We start from the raw sequence: 17,338 nt of genomic DNA on the forward strand, positions 1-17,338 counted from the left end.
TTATTACACCCTACCATTTCAAAAGTAACTAAAGCCAAGAAGGTGAAAATATTGTTCATATGCATGATTACCTAATGTCCTGGCCTGACTACCATCCAACCAGGCAGGAAGTTACACCACTGATTTTCTATCACCAAATATATTCCATAGCTCCAGGAGAAGTCCATATGTTTCTCCTCGTTATTAGGCCTTAAATTAGTAGTTTTTTAATCACAGTGTTTCCTCTTGCCTCTAAGCTGTACATCCCCGAATGGTAAAGCTTTAGTTCTAATTCTACCAAACAATGAGGTAGAGGTAATGGAATAATGCTTTAAAACAGTTGCCTTTGATTCCCTAACCACAACAGAACAATGCAAAACTTTTTCTTATAGATAATTATATATTTTATACGTATATGTGTTGATTTTATATTTCACACAGTGGATCTTACTAGAATTAATTGATAATTTGATAAATTAATTGATATTATTCCAATAAATAGATTGGAATATAAATAATCAGGAGTAGAATATATATTAGAATATAAAAAGTATCAATGCAAGGTTTTCGGTATAAACTTGTGATACTTTCTAAGTGTTCTTGGTCTTCTGAATTCACATGGTAAAAAAAAAATGTTGTTTTCCTCTAATCTATAAGGGATTTTACTCTGGTGCTCTGTTTATTGTTTTAACTCGCTGGTCCCAAATTGTTTTTCTCCATACTTCTTTTTTTTTTTTAATTGTATTTTATTTTATTTGAGAACATACTGTACAGAGGGGCTACAATTACATGGGCAGGATAATGCATACATTTCTTACCAAGCATTGCAGCCTCCTCCTTTGTTTACCCTTCACTTCCCTTCCCCGCCTCCCCCCTCCCCCCACACAATTTTACCCCCCTCCCCCCACCCAATTATACCCCCCTCCGCCCCCACACCGACATTGTAAAGCTGGTTTTGACATGACATTTTGTACTTCTCATTGTTGCAACAGGTCCACCTGAATCCTTAAACGACTTGTTTGTCCCCATCTCCTCCACATGTTATACTGACATCAAATATAGTGAAAAAGGGGGTTACACTGTGGGGGAGGGACATACAAAGCAACAAAGAAATAATCTTATAAATGCGTTAGAAACACATGCATGAAAGAAACGAAAACATTAAAATACATATTTAAGGGTTCATTTTCCTAACATCACATTATCTGACCTTTTCCGCTTGACTCATACCTATACCAGATATTGCAAATAAGGGAAACCATGGGTCCTATGCTTCTTTGGGCCTGGCTTACTTCACTTAATATAATTTTTTCCAAACCTTTCCATTTCCTAACAAATGGGGAAATGTCATTCTTTCTGATGGAGGCATAGAATTCCATTGTGTATATATACCACATTTTCTTGATCCATTCATCTACTGAGGGGCATCTGGGTTGGTTCCATGTCTTAGCTATGGTAAATAATGCTGCAATAAACATAGTTGTGGTGGTAGCTTTAGTGTGGTCTTGTTTGTAAACATTTGGGTAAATGCCCAAAAGTGGGATTGCTGGATCATAGGGGAGATCTATGTGAAGTCTTTTGAGAAACCTCCATACTGCTTTCCAAAGTGGTTGAACAAGTTTACATTCCCACCAACAATGAAGTAAGGTTCCTTTCTGTCCACATCCCCTCCAGCATCTGTTGTTGTTAGAGTTCTTGATTTTTGCTGTTCTAACTGGAGTGAGGTGAAATCTCAATGTTGTTTTGATTTGCATTTCTTTTATGGCTAGGGATGTTGAACATTTCTTCATGTGTCTATTGGCCATCCTTCTTTCTTCTTCAGAGAAGCTTCTCTTTAAGTCTTTCGCCCACTTATTTATTGGGCAGTTGTTTCTTTGAGGATTTGTTGTTGGGTGGTTTAATTTTTTGAGTTCCAAGTATATTTTAGATATGAGACCCTTGTCCGTTGTATGGCAAGTAAAGATCTTCTCCCAATCGGTGGGCTTTCTATTGATCTTGCCAGCTATGTCATTTGCCCTGCAGAAGCTCTGCAATCTTATGCAATCCCATTTGTCCAACCTTTCTTTGATTTGTTGTGCTTCCGGGTCTCTATTCAGAAAATTTCGACCTGAGCCAAGGAGACCTAGGGTTTCTCCTATTCCATCCTGTAAAGTTTTCAGAGTGTCGGCTTTGAGTTCAAGGTCTTTGATCCATTTGGAGTTGATTCTGGTGCACGGTGATATATAAGGATCTAGCTTTAGTTTTCTACATGTAGTTAACCAATTTTGCCAGCACCATTTACTGAAGAGGCTGTCTTTCTTCCATTCTATTGTTTTAGCTTCCTTATCGAAGATTAGATGGCTATAGGTCTGTAGGTTCATTTCTGGGTTTTCAATTCTATTCCATTGGTCCTGAGGTCTGTTCTTATGCCAATACCAAGCTGTTTTGATTACTATGGCTTTATAGTAGAGTTTGAAATTTGGTATTGATATTCCTCCAGCAGTGTTCTTTCCGTTGAGGAGCGTTTTTGTTATTAGGGGTCTTTTATTGTTCCATATGAATTTTTGGATTGCCTCCTCTATTTCCTTGAAGAATGAGGGTGGAATTTTGATAGGTATCGCCTTGAATTTGTAGATAGCCTTGGGAAGTATTGTCATTTTCATGATGTTAATCTTGCGAATCCAGGAGCATGGGAGGTTTTGCCATTTTTTAAGTTCTGTGTTGATTTCCTTTTTCAAGATTTTAAAGTTTTCATCATAGAGGTCCTTCACTTCTTTGGTTAAGTTAATTCCTAGGTATTTTATTTTTTGTGGGGCTATTACAAATGGAGTTGCTTTCCTAATTTCAGCCACACTTTTCTCATTGTTGGCATATAGAAGAGCCATTGATTTTTGGGGTTTAATTTTATACCCTGCTACTTTGCCAAAGTTTTGAATCAGCTTGAGTAATTTGGGAGTGGAGTCTATGGGATTCTTTAAATACAAGATCATGTCATCTGCAAAGAGGGAGAGTTTTATTTCTTCTTTCCCTATTTGGATCCCCTTTATGTCTGCATCTTGTCTTATTGCTGTAGTTAGGCATTATAATACTAGATTGAAGAGAAGTGGAGAGAGTGGGCATCCTTGTCTTGTTCCTGAGTTAAGAGGAAATGGCTTTAGTTTTTCACCATTGAGTATAATGCTGGCTGTAGGTTTGTCATATACAGCCTTTATTGTATTGAGGAATGTTCCATGGATTCCTAATTTTTCCAGAACCTTCATCATAAAGGGGTGTTGGATCTTGTCAAATGCTTTTTCTGCATCTATTGAGATAACTATGTGGTTCTTATTCTTGATCCTGTTGATGTGATGAATAATATTAATTGATTTGCGTATATTGAACCAGCTTTGCATCCCTGAAATGAATCCTGTTTGATCATGGTGTATGATATTTTGGATGAATTGTTGAAGTCAATTGGCCAAAATTTTGTTGAGAAGTTTTGCATCAATGTTCATCAAAGAAATGGGTCTATAGTTCTCTCTCTTTGATGAGTCCCTGCCTGGTTTTGGGATGAGGGTTATGATGGCTTCATAGAATGTGTTCGGTATTGAGCTTTCTCTTTCAATTTCATTGAAGAGTTTGAGGAGTATTGGTGTGAGCTCTGCTTTGAAGGCCTTGTAGAGTTCCTCTGTAAAACCATCTGGTCCTGGACTTTTCTTAGCTGGGAGGTCTCTTATTGCTGTTTCTATTTCAATGCTTGATATGGGCCTGTTAAGCTGGTTTAACTCATCTTGGTTTAGTTTTGGCATGTCAATATTTGCTAGGAAAAAGTCCATTTCTGTCAAGTTCTCAAACTTATTAGCATAAAGTTTTGAGAAGTATTCCCTTATAATGTTCTGAATCTTGGTTGTTTCCTTGGTGATGTTTCCATTCTCATCTCTGAGTTTATTAATTTGGGTGTGTTCTCTCCTTTTTCTGATAAGGTTTGCTAAGGGTCTGTCAATTTTGTTAAGTTTTTCGAAGAACCAAATCTTTGTTTTGTTGATTCTTTCTATACTTTTTTTGGATTCTAATTCATTTAATTCTTATTTAATTTTGATTATTTCTTTCCGTCTACTGGATTGGGGTTTATCTTGCTGCTCTTTTTCAAGGAGGTTTAGATGTGTCATTAAATTGCTAGTTTCCGATCTCTCCAATTTGTTGATGTAGGAGCTCAGAGCTATAAACTTGCCTCTGAGTACTGCCTTTGCTGTGTCCCAGAGGAGCTGGTAATTTGTGTGTTCATTTTTGTTGAGTAGCATGAACATTTGAATTTCCTTTCTAATCTCTTCCATGACCCACTCATGGTTCAGCAGTGTGTTGTTCAGCCTCCATGTGATACCGGACTTTCTTTGGTGGCTTTTGGTGTTGAGTTCTAATTTTATTCCCTTGTGGTCAGAGAGAATGCAGGGTATACCTTCAATGTTTCTGAATTTAGACAAGTTTGCTTTGTGGCCTAAAATGTGATCTATTTTAGAAAATGTTCCATGTGCTGCTGAGAAGAACGTGTATTCTGATGCTGCTGGGTGAAATGTTCGGTAAATTTCTGTTAAGTCTAGTTGATCTATGCAGCTGTTTAGATCTGCGGTTTCTCTGTTGAGTTTTTGCCGAGTTGATCTATCTAGTGGGGAGACTGGTGTGTTAAAATCCCCAACAATTAATGTCTTTGGATCTATATGGGATTTGAGGGAAAGTAGTGTTTCTTTGATAAATTTGGGTGCTCCATTGTTTGGCGAATAGGTATTTAGAATTGTAATATCCTCCTGAAGGAGAGATCCTTTAATTAGTATGTCTTAGCGACCTTCTTTATCTCTTCTCACGAATTTTAATTTGAAGTCTATTTTATCTGATATTAGGATTGCAACTCCCGCCTGTTTATGAGGGCCGTTTGCTTGGTAGATTTTGTTCCAGCCTTTAACCTTGAAAATATGTTTGTTTTTACGGGCAAGATGTGACTCCTGCAGGCAGCAGATAGAAGGGTCTTGTTTTTTAATCCAATTAGACAGTCTATGTTGCTTAATTGGAGAGTTCAGTCCGTTAAAGTTAAGAGATAGGACTGAGAGGTATTTGGGAGTTCCTGCCATGTTATCCACCTTCTTGGGGGCTGTGAAAGCTGGGTTCTTCCTAAGGTTCTTGGATTCTCAGTTTGGGTGCAGTTTCTTGGCCTTTGTTGCGTTCTGGTTGGTTTTCTATGTGTAGGACATCTTTAAGAATCTTTTGTAGGGCTGGTTTGGTGGAGATGTATTGTTTCAATTTTTCTTTGCTATGGAAGGTTTTTATTTGGCCTTCAGTTATGAAGGAGAGTTTAGCTGGGTACAGTATTCTTGGTTGATAGTTGTTTGTTTTTAGGGCATGGCATACGTCATTCCAGGCTCTTCTTGCTTTGATTGTCTCTGCTGAGAAATCTGAGGTAATTCTAATTGGTTTCCCTTTATAGGTGATTAACCTTTTCTCCTTGACAGCTTTAAGGATCTTTTCCTTGGTCTGGGTTGATCCTGTGTGGATTATAATGTGACGGTGGGATGTCCTATTCTGGTCTGGTATATTTGGGGTTCTAAAAGCTTCTTGTATCTGAATAGGCCTATCTTTTTGTATGTTTGGGACATTCTCTGCTAGGATCCTGTTAAACAAATTTCCTAGACCATTAACTTCTGTTTCTAGGTGCTCCTCTACACCCATTATCCTTAGATTGGGCCTTCTGATGGTGTCTTCCAGGTGTTGGATAGACCTATCATATTTCTTGGACTTGTCTTGGATGGTTGTATGTTCTTTCTCTATAATATCTAGGCTGTCTTCAATCCCTGAGATTCGATCTTCTGCATGGTCTAACCTGCTGTCAAGACTCTCTACTTTGTTTTTTATATCTTTTCCTTCTAATTGGTCAGCTTTGATGGCTTCAAGTTCTTTGTTGAAGCTCTGTTTTAGGTCTTGTATGAATTTCTTTACTTCCTTAATTTGGTGTTCAGTGTTTGTTCTCAAATCACTTAGTTGATTGGTTATGGTTTCTTTGGACTGCCATTCCTTCTGTTGGGTTCCATTCAGCATTCCCTTTGTGGTCTCCCTGACTTCCTTCAGCTCTTTGTTAATGGATTCCATGAATGCCTTTAGTGATCTTTGTGTATTCTCTACCTGGTCTCTTAATTCGTGAATTACTCTTTGATTAGTTTCCTCCCTTCTGTGGGATTCCTGCAGTTCTCTTTGAGTGTTCTCTGCCTGCTCACGCCATTCCTCCCTTTCTCTTTGAGTATTCTCAAGTTGTTCACGCAAATCCTGTATCAGTTTTTGAGAAGCTTCCTCACGCTTATGATATTCCTGTATAAACTTCTGGGATGCCTCCTCTCTCTCCCTATCACGCTCATACAGAGTCCTTTGTACATTGTCAAACTTCTCATTTATCATGTTTGCTATTAGTGTTTGTAGAGCTATTTGGGAACTCTCCTCTGGATTATACTTTATCTGTTCTAATCCCTGATTATCAAGGTTGGGAATTGAGATACCCGAATTTGCCATTTTTCTTGTGTTTTTCCGGCTTACTCGGCCCATTTGAGATAAAATTGCACCAGTTTTGTGCTAGAACACTATCTTAAGGCAACCATCAACCAAAGTTTGCATTTGTACAGTCAATAGTCTACAGATACAATCTAGTTCAACAGATACATCTATTCAACATCAAACGACTATATGTTAAAGGACTTCGAACCGCAGAAAAGAATTTGGAAAACCAGAAATTATTAGGATTAGGGAGAGATGTGGGTAAAAATTGGGAATAGATTGGTGTGGGGAGGCACAGGGAGAGTTAACTATGTCCTAATCACAGTGCAGGAAATGGGTTGGGTAGGATGCAAGTAGAGAGAGAGAAAAAAAGAAGAGACGGAAAGGGGAATAAAGAGAGACCAGAAAAAGAATAGAAACGTAAAAATTAATGTTATTATAGAGGTTAAAAGACCGTCTATTTAGAGAGGAATGTGAATATGTTCAGAGAAGGGGAGGGACATAGAGGAGATGTGAAAATCTTTAAGGATGGGAAAGGGAAAAGAAAAGATTAGAAGTTCAGTAGAGCTAGATAAAAAACAAAAAGATAATTAAGAAAGAAAGAAAAAGAGAAAGAAGACAAGAAAAGAAAGGAAAACTCTCATTCACGTATTCCTAAAATAAAAATTATAAGATGCGAAAAAAAAAATGTTACTGGAAAACAATTATTTTTTCAGAAGAGGCAAAAATTAAAGATTAATAAAAGTTTTAGAAGGGAAAAAAATTTATATATATATATATATATATATATATATATAAGGTAACAAAAAAACAAAAAACAAGCAAAAAAAAAGAAAAGAAGAAGAAGAAGAAGAAAAAAAAAAGAAAAAAAGAAAAAAAAGTCTTTTGATTTTTTTTTTTTGGGGGGGGAGTGGGAAGAATCCTGTATCTCCCTTTTGTCTGCAACCAGTCTCTTGTTGGAGTCTCTGGTCAGCTTGAGGTCCTGTGGCTTGATTTGTTTCTTAAGTCGGTTGGTTGGAAGAGACAGAAAAATGCTCTGCTTTACCCAAGATTTTGAGATCCCCCTCCCAGGTTAGTTTTCTGGGAGGGTGGTCTGCTTTGAGAGTCACAAAAGAGGGGGATGTGGTGATGAGGCTAGGTTCTGGGTAGAATTGAGGCCTTTCAACAAACAGTAGCTTTTCCCTGGGGCTATTTTGTGATAAAGCTCACAGAGCCCAGCCTGGAGCCATTCTCAGGGTTTCTGTTTTTCAATTGATTGTGGTGGCTGCTAGAGGGAGGGGCAGCCTCTGGCTCTGGTTACCCAGTGAGGCAAGGCACTCCGATGGCTGGCGCCTGAGCTGGGTGACTTTTCCCTGGATGGAGCTGAGTCTGGCAGGTCACTTCGCCGTTAAGTTCTTGTGACCTGCTAAATGACTCCTTTTATTCCAAGGCCTGAGCTGGAGCTAGCAGCTCCTCCGAGCTTTGTCGGTATCCAAGATGGAGATCACCGGTGCTGGGGGGGGAGGGTTGGCCTTCCCTCCTCTGCTCCCTGAGGAGTGAGGATGTCGGGCTTGTACTCACGCCGAGTCTTGGATCCTGGGTCGTCTCTGGTCTGCAAACAGCAGGATGAAGATGTTCGCTCCTTGTCGGTTCTTGTTGGTGTTGAGTAGGATCCGCTCGTCCGCTGCGTCTGGCTCCTTCGTCCCGACTCTCTGTGTCTCAGGTATGACTCAGCGGCCGTGGTTGCCGCCGCGACCCCGCCGCCGGAGCAGCAGCTGATGCGTTTCCTTGGCTTCCCCTCTCTTGTCTAACTCTCTGTCCTGTGATGGCACACTTGGTGTGATTCTCTGGCTTAGGACTGTTCACTGGAATTCTAAAACTACTTTCTATGCGAGAGCTTGTTCAGATTCCAGCTTCTCCTCCGCCATCTTCCCAGAACTCTTCTCCATATTTCTGAAGCATTCCTACTGATTATACTCAAATTTTGCTGATATGGTGTCTAAAAGGTATTATTCTTCTACAGGATCCATGGGTCCTAGGATCCCAGGTCCCAGTTATCCGCCTCATCAGATAACTAGGACAGAAGTTCCCACCTATGCCCATGCAACATGCCAAGAGAAAGTAATTGAAGACCCATCTCAATTTCTCATTTCTTATATTTCAGGGCCCCAATTCCTTGAAATGCAGGAATTAGCAGTGAGCAATTGGGAAATGCAAGGCAACTTAAAATGCAAGATGAAATCACAAAATGTGAAAGTACAGTAATTCAAACTTTCCGTTTTCAGATGACCATGCCATATGAGTGAAAAAGACCACAAATGTCACAAGATTATTTGTAATACCCTTCTCCTAATGATTAATGAATGATTTCAGTCCAGTATCAGCAGGCAAAAAAATAGTTCCTGAATGATAGATCCATAATTGGTCTACCAATGCTAGGAATACTTGAAATAGAGGTCAAATATAATTCAAAAAACATTAATTGAGAAGATCCTTAGTGCTTCAAAACACTGTTACTTCAGTAAACTTGGTTCTGTAGTATAAAATGTTGTCATTCTCAAACAAATGATAACCTACATTTAATCTGCTGAAAGTATATTCTTTTTCAAATAAACTTTTAAAAATCACATTTGACAAAATAACACTATACAAGTGATGATATTTAGTGAGGTTACTAGTCTTTCAAATGTAGGGAGCAAGTTTCAATAGAGTTGATTTATTCACCCAGCACTAATGCCAAACAGGTTCAACCATTCATTAAAGTGTAGGAATAGTACCCCCCACCATTTGTGTTTTTCAGTAGGTGCCTTTGAAAATTTGTTAAATAGATCAGCCTCCAATATTTCAAACCAAATCATTAGCTAATAAATAAATTTCATCACATAAGTACATTTTAAAAAGTCATGAATAGTTGCCTTATCATATGGTGTTTTATGTTTTCCCTATATGTCTAATATAGTAAGAAATATGACTTTAAGTCTTGAATATGGGTACTCATCAGAGATTTGACAAACATACAATCTGTCTTCTATTTCTATCATTTTCCTCTACAGTAGTAAATTTTAGATTTCTTCTTTTGCCAATACTTATAGGTAGTTGAAAATATTATCCCATGTAAAATAAAATAATCACACACCACTCTACAAAGCCATTTATAAAAACTGGTATTTAGGAATATATTCTAAGCCATTTTTAAACTTTCTTGTTGACTACAGATTAATCTTCCAAATGGAGGGCAATGAAATCATGTCTAGGTGCTTCATGTCTCCAGTTTTGCAAATTGTTACTTCAGATGAATGAATTATGGAAATATGAGCTGACATCAGTTCAAGTATATGCAGAATTGAAACTCCATGGAATGTATATAAACCTTTCAAAGTACTAACAGACAGTTTAACAGAATGACTATCAGGAAATTGAATTAATATTAATAATATTAAAGGAATAATAATAAAGCTATAGAATGAACGAAGAATGGAACAAGGGGCAAGTACAGCTAGAATATTTAATATACACATGTGAGAAAGGAAGTGGTAAATCGGAAATAAATCTTGTAGAAGGGGTTGGTTGAGAATGATAGAAGGAATGACTCTGATCCCGGAACATTGGACAATTAGATGGACATTTTTGTAACACACTTTCACAACTTTTTGAAATTCAGTGAAAAAACACAACAAAAAACAAAAACACACAAAAAGCACAACCAAACAGCAGTCTCTATAGAGTACGATTATGACCTCTCAAAATTTTAAATAGGTAATGAAGGACAAACTTGGGAAAAGCATACAAAGCTGTTCGAAATGAGCAATTTGGGGTAGAGGAGAATTTTTTTTTGTTTTTCTTTTTGCTTATGTGGTGCTGAGGAACCGAACCCAGGGCCTCAGGCATGCAAGGCAAGCGCTCTACCACTGAGCCACCTTCCCAGCCCATAGAGGAGAATTTTTAACAGATTTAAATAGATTGTTTAAGGTTATAAATCATCTACATATGCTGCAAATATTTTCTTCTGCGAGTTCTCTTGGTCTGAACTGGATATTCCAGTCCTGAGCCACACTTGATAGCTTGTGAAGATAGAATGGAAGAAACAAGATCAAAAACCCATTACTCCATTGGAGAGGAAACAGTCTTCTACGTTTTCTCTAATTTATATTGACTACTTTTATTCATAAGTTTAATTCAAGTGATGTGAATTAAATATTTCCTTCTTTGTTCTGGCAAAGTAATTGGTCAAAATAATTCACTAAATATTATAAGCCATTTTTTTTATCATGCTGTTTTCTTGTCCAAGCGAGTCCATTAAACTTCCTCCTTGCATTTGGTTGCCACAGAAACCCAGCATCAATGTTAATGAGGACAATCTCTAATGTAAAACTTTGTCTCCAAAATACCAGTCCAAGAATCTGTGATCACAAATATTTACCTATACATTTTTCTTTTTTCTTTTACCTTGAAAGTCTTCTTGTGTCTAAAGTGCCCTCAAAAATAAGTACTCTGCCAATTTTTGGATCAATCACTTATAACCTCAAAGATATTTTGATAACAAGATGCTTAGAGGAAACAGAAGAATACTGCACTTTTATCTTCTCTCTTAAGACTCTCCTTAGATACCATATCAGGAACAGTGAAGTTATTCTTTGCAAAATTATTTCAATAGATTATTTTTTTCTCTTCATCTTGCATTTGTTCAACAAGATGTATGGAGAAGAATAGAGTTGAATCACCCATACCATGGATGACAGTGTCTTTTACAAAAGGACAATGCTCCTATGTCCTATTTCTCTGTCCTCTTCTTAGCTCTTGCCTGTTTTCCAACTAATCACAGATTCTTAGCTTCAAGTCTAATGAAGGTGAAGGACTATAAGGCCTCCCCCGTTGCTACATTGTAGGGCTAGATCTCCGGCAGGAGGTAAGTGTGAACGACACACTCAAGGAACACACGTTGGGAGAACAGGCTTAAGCAGGTCTGGTTTATTTCTGCACAAGGGTTGGGATTTTATAGGCCCAGCTTTCCCAACCTCCTGAGTCCTTCCAAGCCAGTTACTTAGCGGCGAGTTGATCATGGGCATTGCTTGGTGACAGGCACTGATTGGTCCCCTGGGGGAATGTAGGGAGCATGGACAGCTCATGGCTGTAAAGCTAGGCAGATGTGCCTGTGGGTCCCGTCTCTATGAGCAGGAAGTGTGCTTCAACTGCTACTCTAGCTGACTCAACCAGTTCTGACCGGCTCTACCCACAAATTTTCCCTTTTCTTTTAAAAGGACCGTCATTATGGTGACCCGTCATTGGAGGCATTTTTGCCGGGAGTGCAAGCATTTAATAATTCCTAAGAGAGTAAGCCCTACAAGTGCACGGCCTCCCCAGATGACCAGAGAGGATGGCGAAAACCATTGTTGTAACTATTTAAGCACATCTTCTAAAAAGGAGACAGCGGGAATAAGCTGAATGGTGGTCTGGTTTAGGTGGGTAACATCATGCAGCAGGTTTTGGTTGAAGTTTAACTACTTAAGGGACTTAGGGACTTTGATGTAGTTACTAAGTTCAGTGAAATTGGGTGCGGGAGTGGAAAGCTGACAGACAGAAGTAGTCATAGCATTACATAGTCCTCCTTGTTGTAATCAAAGAAACGTAATCTGTTCTTGGAGCAAGTCTATTTGTTGTTGGAGCACAAGGAGGCCTCCCTTAAGATGATTGGCAACTTGTAAATGTTATAATTCTATGGATGACAGTTGAGGGATCAGCTGGTTTATCTGTTGCACGGTGGACACGCTTTGGGACAGCAATATAGCGGCGGTGGTAGCTGAAGCCACTGTAGCGATGATTGCGCACCGATTGCAAGGATCAATCCTACTGCTCTTTTAGTGCACGGATGAATCAATTGAAACTGGGAAAACTGAGAGTCATTAGTAGCCAGAACAATAAATGGAGGAACACGTACAAAACCTGCAAAAGGATATGAGTCATTGGGTTGCCAGTGATTGCTGAGAGTGCAAGTAGCGGAGGAGTTGTCTCCTAGACAAAAAAAGAACGGGGCTCTAACCACTACCATTCCTGACACCTGGTCATATCCAGATCAGTTACAGCGACGAATATTGGCCAATAGGAAAGGGGACAAACCGAGGCAGGAATGTGATGATCAAACGATTGGCATGGGGGGTCCTAGGTCTCCCAATCGTCCTCCTGAAGAGTCATAAAACTCCTTTAGATTTTGAGGTTTGGGATCTTTTTCAGATTGGTTGTATATAGCTGGGTCTCTACCCTTAAAAGAGTTTTAAAAGAGAAACTATGAAGATGAAGCAGTGGGTGAGGCTTCAATAGCCAAGAAGCTGTGTTTAATTGGAAATCAGGAAATTGCTGAGAGGAGGACATAGAAGTAGGACACAGAAGCATTGTCCTTTTGTAACAGACCTGTCTTCTAAGGTATGGGTGATTTACCTCTATTCTTCTCCATACATCTTGGTGAGCAAATGCAAGAACAAGAGAAAAATAATATATTGAAAAAGTTTTGCAAAGAAAAACTTCACTGTTCCTGATATGGTATCTAAGGAGAGTCTTAAGTGAGAATATAAAAATGGAGTATATTTTGGCTTCCTCTAAGCATCTTGTTAGCAAAATATATCCTTGAGTTTAGAATTGATTGAAAGAAAAAGTGATGGAGTACCTATTTTTCTGGGCAATTTAGACACAAGAAGACTTTCAAGGTAAAGGAAAAAGAAAAAAGTTAGCCAAGTATTTGTAATCACAGTTTCTTGGACTGGTTTTCTGGAGACAATTTTTACATTAGATTTGTCCTCATTAACATAGATGTTGTTTCATGGCAACAAAATGCAAGAGGAAAATTTAATGGACTTGCTTAGTCAATTAAACAGCATAATCAAAAAAAGTGGCAAATAACTTTTAGTGAATTATTTGACCAATTACTTTGCCAGAATAAAGAAGGAAAATGTAATTCAAAATGAATTGACCTAAAAGTATGAATAAAATGTAGTGAAGAGAGATGAGAGAAAAAATAGAGGATTGCTTTCTCTACAGTGGAGTAATGGGTTCTTCATCTTGTTTCTTCCATTACATATTTCCAAGCTATCAATTGTGGCTCAGGACTGGAGTATCAAGTTCAGAAAGATAATATTTGCAGCAGATATAGGTGATTTATAACCTTAGATAATCTATTTAAATCTGTTCAGAATCCTCCCCTACGCCAAACTATCCTCTTTGAACATTTTTGTTTGCTTTTACTAAGACTTTCCTCCATTAACTGCTTAAAATTTTTGAGAGGTCATATTCATACTCCCTACAGATTGCTGTTTGGTTGTGATTTTTATGTGTTTTTGTGTTTTTTAACTGAATTTCCAAAGGTTGTGCAAGTGTCTTACAATTAAATTTGTCCACCTAATTATCCATTGCTCCTGGATCACAGTGACACCTTCTATCATTCTCAACCACCCCTTCTCCAAGATTTATTTCTGATTTACCACTTCCTTTCTCAAATGTGTACATTGAGTATTCTAGCTGTACTTGCCCCTTGTTCCATTTTTCATTCATTCTATGTCTTTACTATTATGGCTCTCTGGTTTCAACTTCCTGATAGTCATTCTGTTAAACTGTCTGTTAATATTTGAAAGGTTTATATACATTCCATGGAGTTTCAGTCCTGCACATACTTGAACTAATGTCAGCTTATATTTCCATAATTCATTCATCTGCAATAACAATTTGCAAGACTGGAGACTTGAAACACCTATACATGATTATATTCTCATCCATTTCAAGATTAATCATTAGTCAACAAGAAAGTTTAAAAATGGCTTTGAATGTATTCTTAACTACCAGTTTTTATAAATGGTTTTGTACAATATGTGTGATTATTTTATTTTACATGGAATAAAACTTTCTACTACATATAAGTTTTGGAAAAAGAAGAAAAGTAACATATACTACTATAGAAGTATATGATAGAAATAGAAGATATATTTTGTCACATCTCAAATGAGTACCCATATTCAAGACTTAAAGACATATTTCTTACTGTGTTAGACAGAGGGAAAACAAAACAGCCTATGATAAGGCAAGTATTTGTGACTTTTTAAAATGCCCCTTATTAAGTGATGAAATTTACTTTATTAGCTAATGTTTAGGGTTGAAATATGGGAGGCTGACCTATTTAACAAATTTCTGGAAGGCACCTACTGAGCAACACAAATGGTGCGTGGTACTATTTCTAGACTTTAATGAATGGTTGAACCTGTCTGACATTAGTGCTGGGTAAATGAATCAACTGTATTGTAACTTGCTCCCTACACTTGAAAAACTTGTAATGTCACTAAGTGTCATCTACTTATCAAATGTTATTTTGGTAAGTGTGATTACAAAAAGTTTATTTGAAAAGGAATACACTTTCAGGAGATTAAATGTAGGTTGGTTTGAGAATGACAACATTTTTATACAAGAGAACGAAGTTGTACTAAAGTACCAGTGTTTTGAAGCACAAACGATCTTCTCAATTAATGTTTTGCTGAATTACATTTAACCTCTAAGTCGTTTTCCTGACCATGGTAGATCAATCACGGATCTATCCTTCCAGGAACTATTTTTTGGGCCGACTAATGCTGGACTGAAATATTACGTTAGTCATTAGGGGAGGGGTATTAAAAATAATCTTGTGACACTTTCTGATCTTGTTCACTCATATGGGCTGGTCATCTGTAAATTCAGTTTGAAATACAGTAATTTCTCTCCATTTTGAGACTTCATCTTTCATTTTAAGTTGCCTTACATTACACAATTGCTTGCTGCTAATTCTTGTTTCTCAAGGAATTGGAGCCCTGAAATATAAGAAATGAGAAATTGAGATGGATTTTCAGTTACTGTCTGCTGGCATGTTGCATAAGCCTAGTTGAGAAGTCTTGCCCCTGTTATCTGATGATGCAGGTAACTAAGCCATAAGATATTAGGACCCATGGGTCTATAGAAGATTAGATATCGTATTAGGACAATTGGAGTATAATATGTAGGAATGCATCAGAAATATGTAGAAAAACAGTTTGGGACCAGTGAGTTAAAACAATAAACAGAGCATCAGAGTAAAATCTCTTATAGATTAGAGTAAAACAACATTGATTTTTAACAATGTGAATTCAGAAGACCATGAGCAATTAGAAGGTATCGCAAGTGTATACCGAAGACATTGCATTGATACTTTTTATATTCTAATATATATTCTAAACCTAATTATTTATATTCCAATTATATTTATAGGAATAAATAAATATCACTTTATTTGTCAAATTATCAATTGATTCTAGTAAGTTTCACTGTGTGAAATATAAAATCAGCACATATAAATATAAAATATATAACTATATATAATATAAAAAATGGCACATGTTTTGCATTGTTCTGTTTTGGTTAGGGTATCAAAAGCAACTCTGATTTAAAGTATTTTTCCATTATCTCTACCTCAGTGTTTGATAGAGTTAGACTTAAACCTTTACCTTTTGTAGATTTACAGACTGGAGGCAAGGGGAAACATTACCAATTTAAGGCCTAATAACAAGGAGAAACATATGGACTTCTCCTGGAGCTATGACAATATTTGGTGATAGAAAGGCAGTAGTCTAAGTTCCTGCCTGGTTGGAAGGTAGATAGGCCAGGACATTAGGTAATCATGCATATGAACAATTTTTTCACCTTCTTGGCTTTGAAATGGTAGGTATGATAAACAATTATATTTTGATAAAAACCTTCCAATCTGAAAAGTTCTGTCTGAAATATTCATTTTTCTATGATCCCTTGGAACTAAGATTTATTTTGTTCAAGTAAGACAATTTACGCGATCAGGGTAAGATATTCTGGTTGGTCTGATCCTACATGGAAGAAGGGTAAAGTGTCAGGTAGACGTTTGTGCCAATGAGACCGCATTTGGGAAAATTTCAGCTGCAGAAGTTTAGAAGTAGCTCTTAAGCAAGGCTTACTTTGAATCCGTTAGCTACACAGAGCAAACTCAGTTGAATAAATAAGTACTTGAAAAAGCAATCCCCTTTGGACCTAGCTAAAAATGCTTCAATGTATGATTAAACTAAAATGAAAAAGATTTAAAATAGTCATTGACAAAAAAATTACAAACTGAACAATATAATTATTTTCCATTATACACAGAATTTTAGGGAAATAAGATCAGTAGCATTGTTAGGAACAATAAGGTTTCCTTGTTACAAACAGGCACCCAAGGATATAATCCTGTGTAAATATTGCATCATTAACTACCTAAATTTAGAGGACATTACATGCTTCAGCAGCACATGTACCCAAATTACACCAATACAGAGATTAACATGGCAATTGCAAAGGATGATATGAAAATCTGTGAATTATTCCAGATTTTTCATTCTTCAGACGCAAGAAATGAAAAACAATTATTAAAAAGTTGATTACAAAATTACAAGTGTAACAATATATGTAATTCATATAAATAAAAGTTTGACATCAGTGTATTAAATCTTCACCTTAGAAAGGCCTTTATATAGCATAATCATTATAAAACTTTAAAATTAGACAACATTGTCATTTTATTCCAAAGAAATATACTATAAGGACCTAGTAAAAAAGGAATCTTAAACTGTGTTGGTATGGAATGCAATCTGAAAGGACACATTTATTAATGAACCTATATATTATAAAACAATGTAGAATTCAAAGTCTTATATCTAGGAAAGAATAAAATAGATTATGAGCATTATACAAACAGAATACAGAATATTTTAAAGTATAATTTTTCACATAAGCACCAGAAATATCTTTAGTTTCTTTAGTACCCATTTCAACAGATAAATTAAAATTATTTCTGAATAAAAAAAGCAAAAACTCGAGGGGGTCCAAGACGGTGACGGGGAAGTAG

The 17,338-nt window shown here is 36.9% G+C and overlaps 1 pseudogene; it reads left to right on the plus strand.

Annotated features, from left to right (window-relative positions):
• Nucleotides 1–16,727: 16,727 nt before the first annotated feature.
• Nucleotides 16,728–16,826, plus strand: LOC138835434 (U6 spliceosomal RNA; annotated as a pseudogene).
• Nucleotides 16,827–17,338: the final 512 nt, after the last annotated feature.

The sequence above is a fragment of the Dipodomys merriami genome, unplaced genomic scaffold (genome assembly GCF_024711535.1).
Source record: "Dipodomys merriami isolate MVZ:Mamm:240054 unplaced genomic scaffold, mDipMer1.0.p SCAF_238, whole genome shotgun sequence".
Classification (NCBI taxonomy): domain Eukaryota; kingdom Metazoa; phylum Chordata; class Mammalia; order Rodentia; family Heteromyidae; genus Dipodomys; species Dipodomys merriami.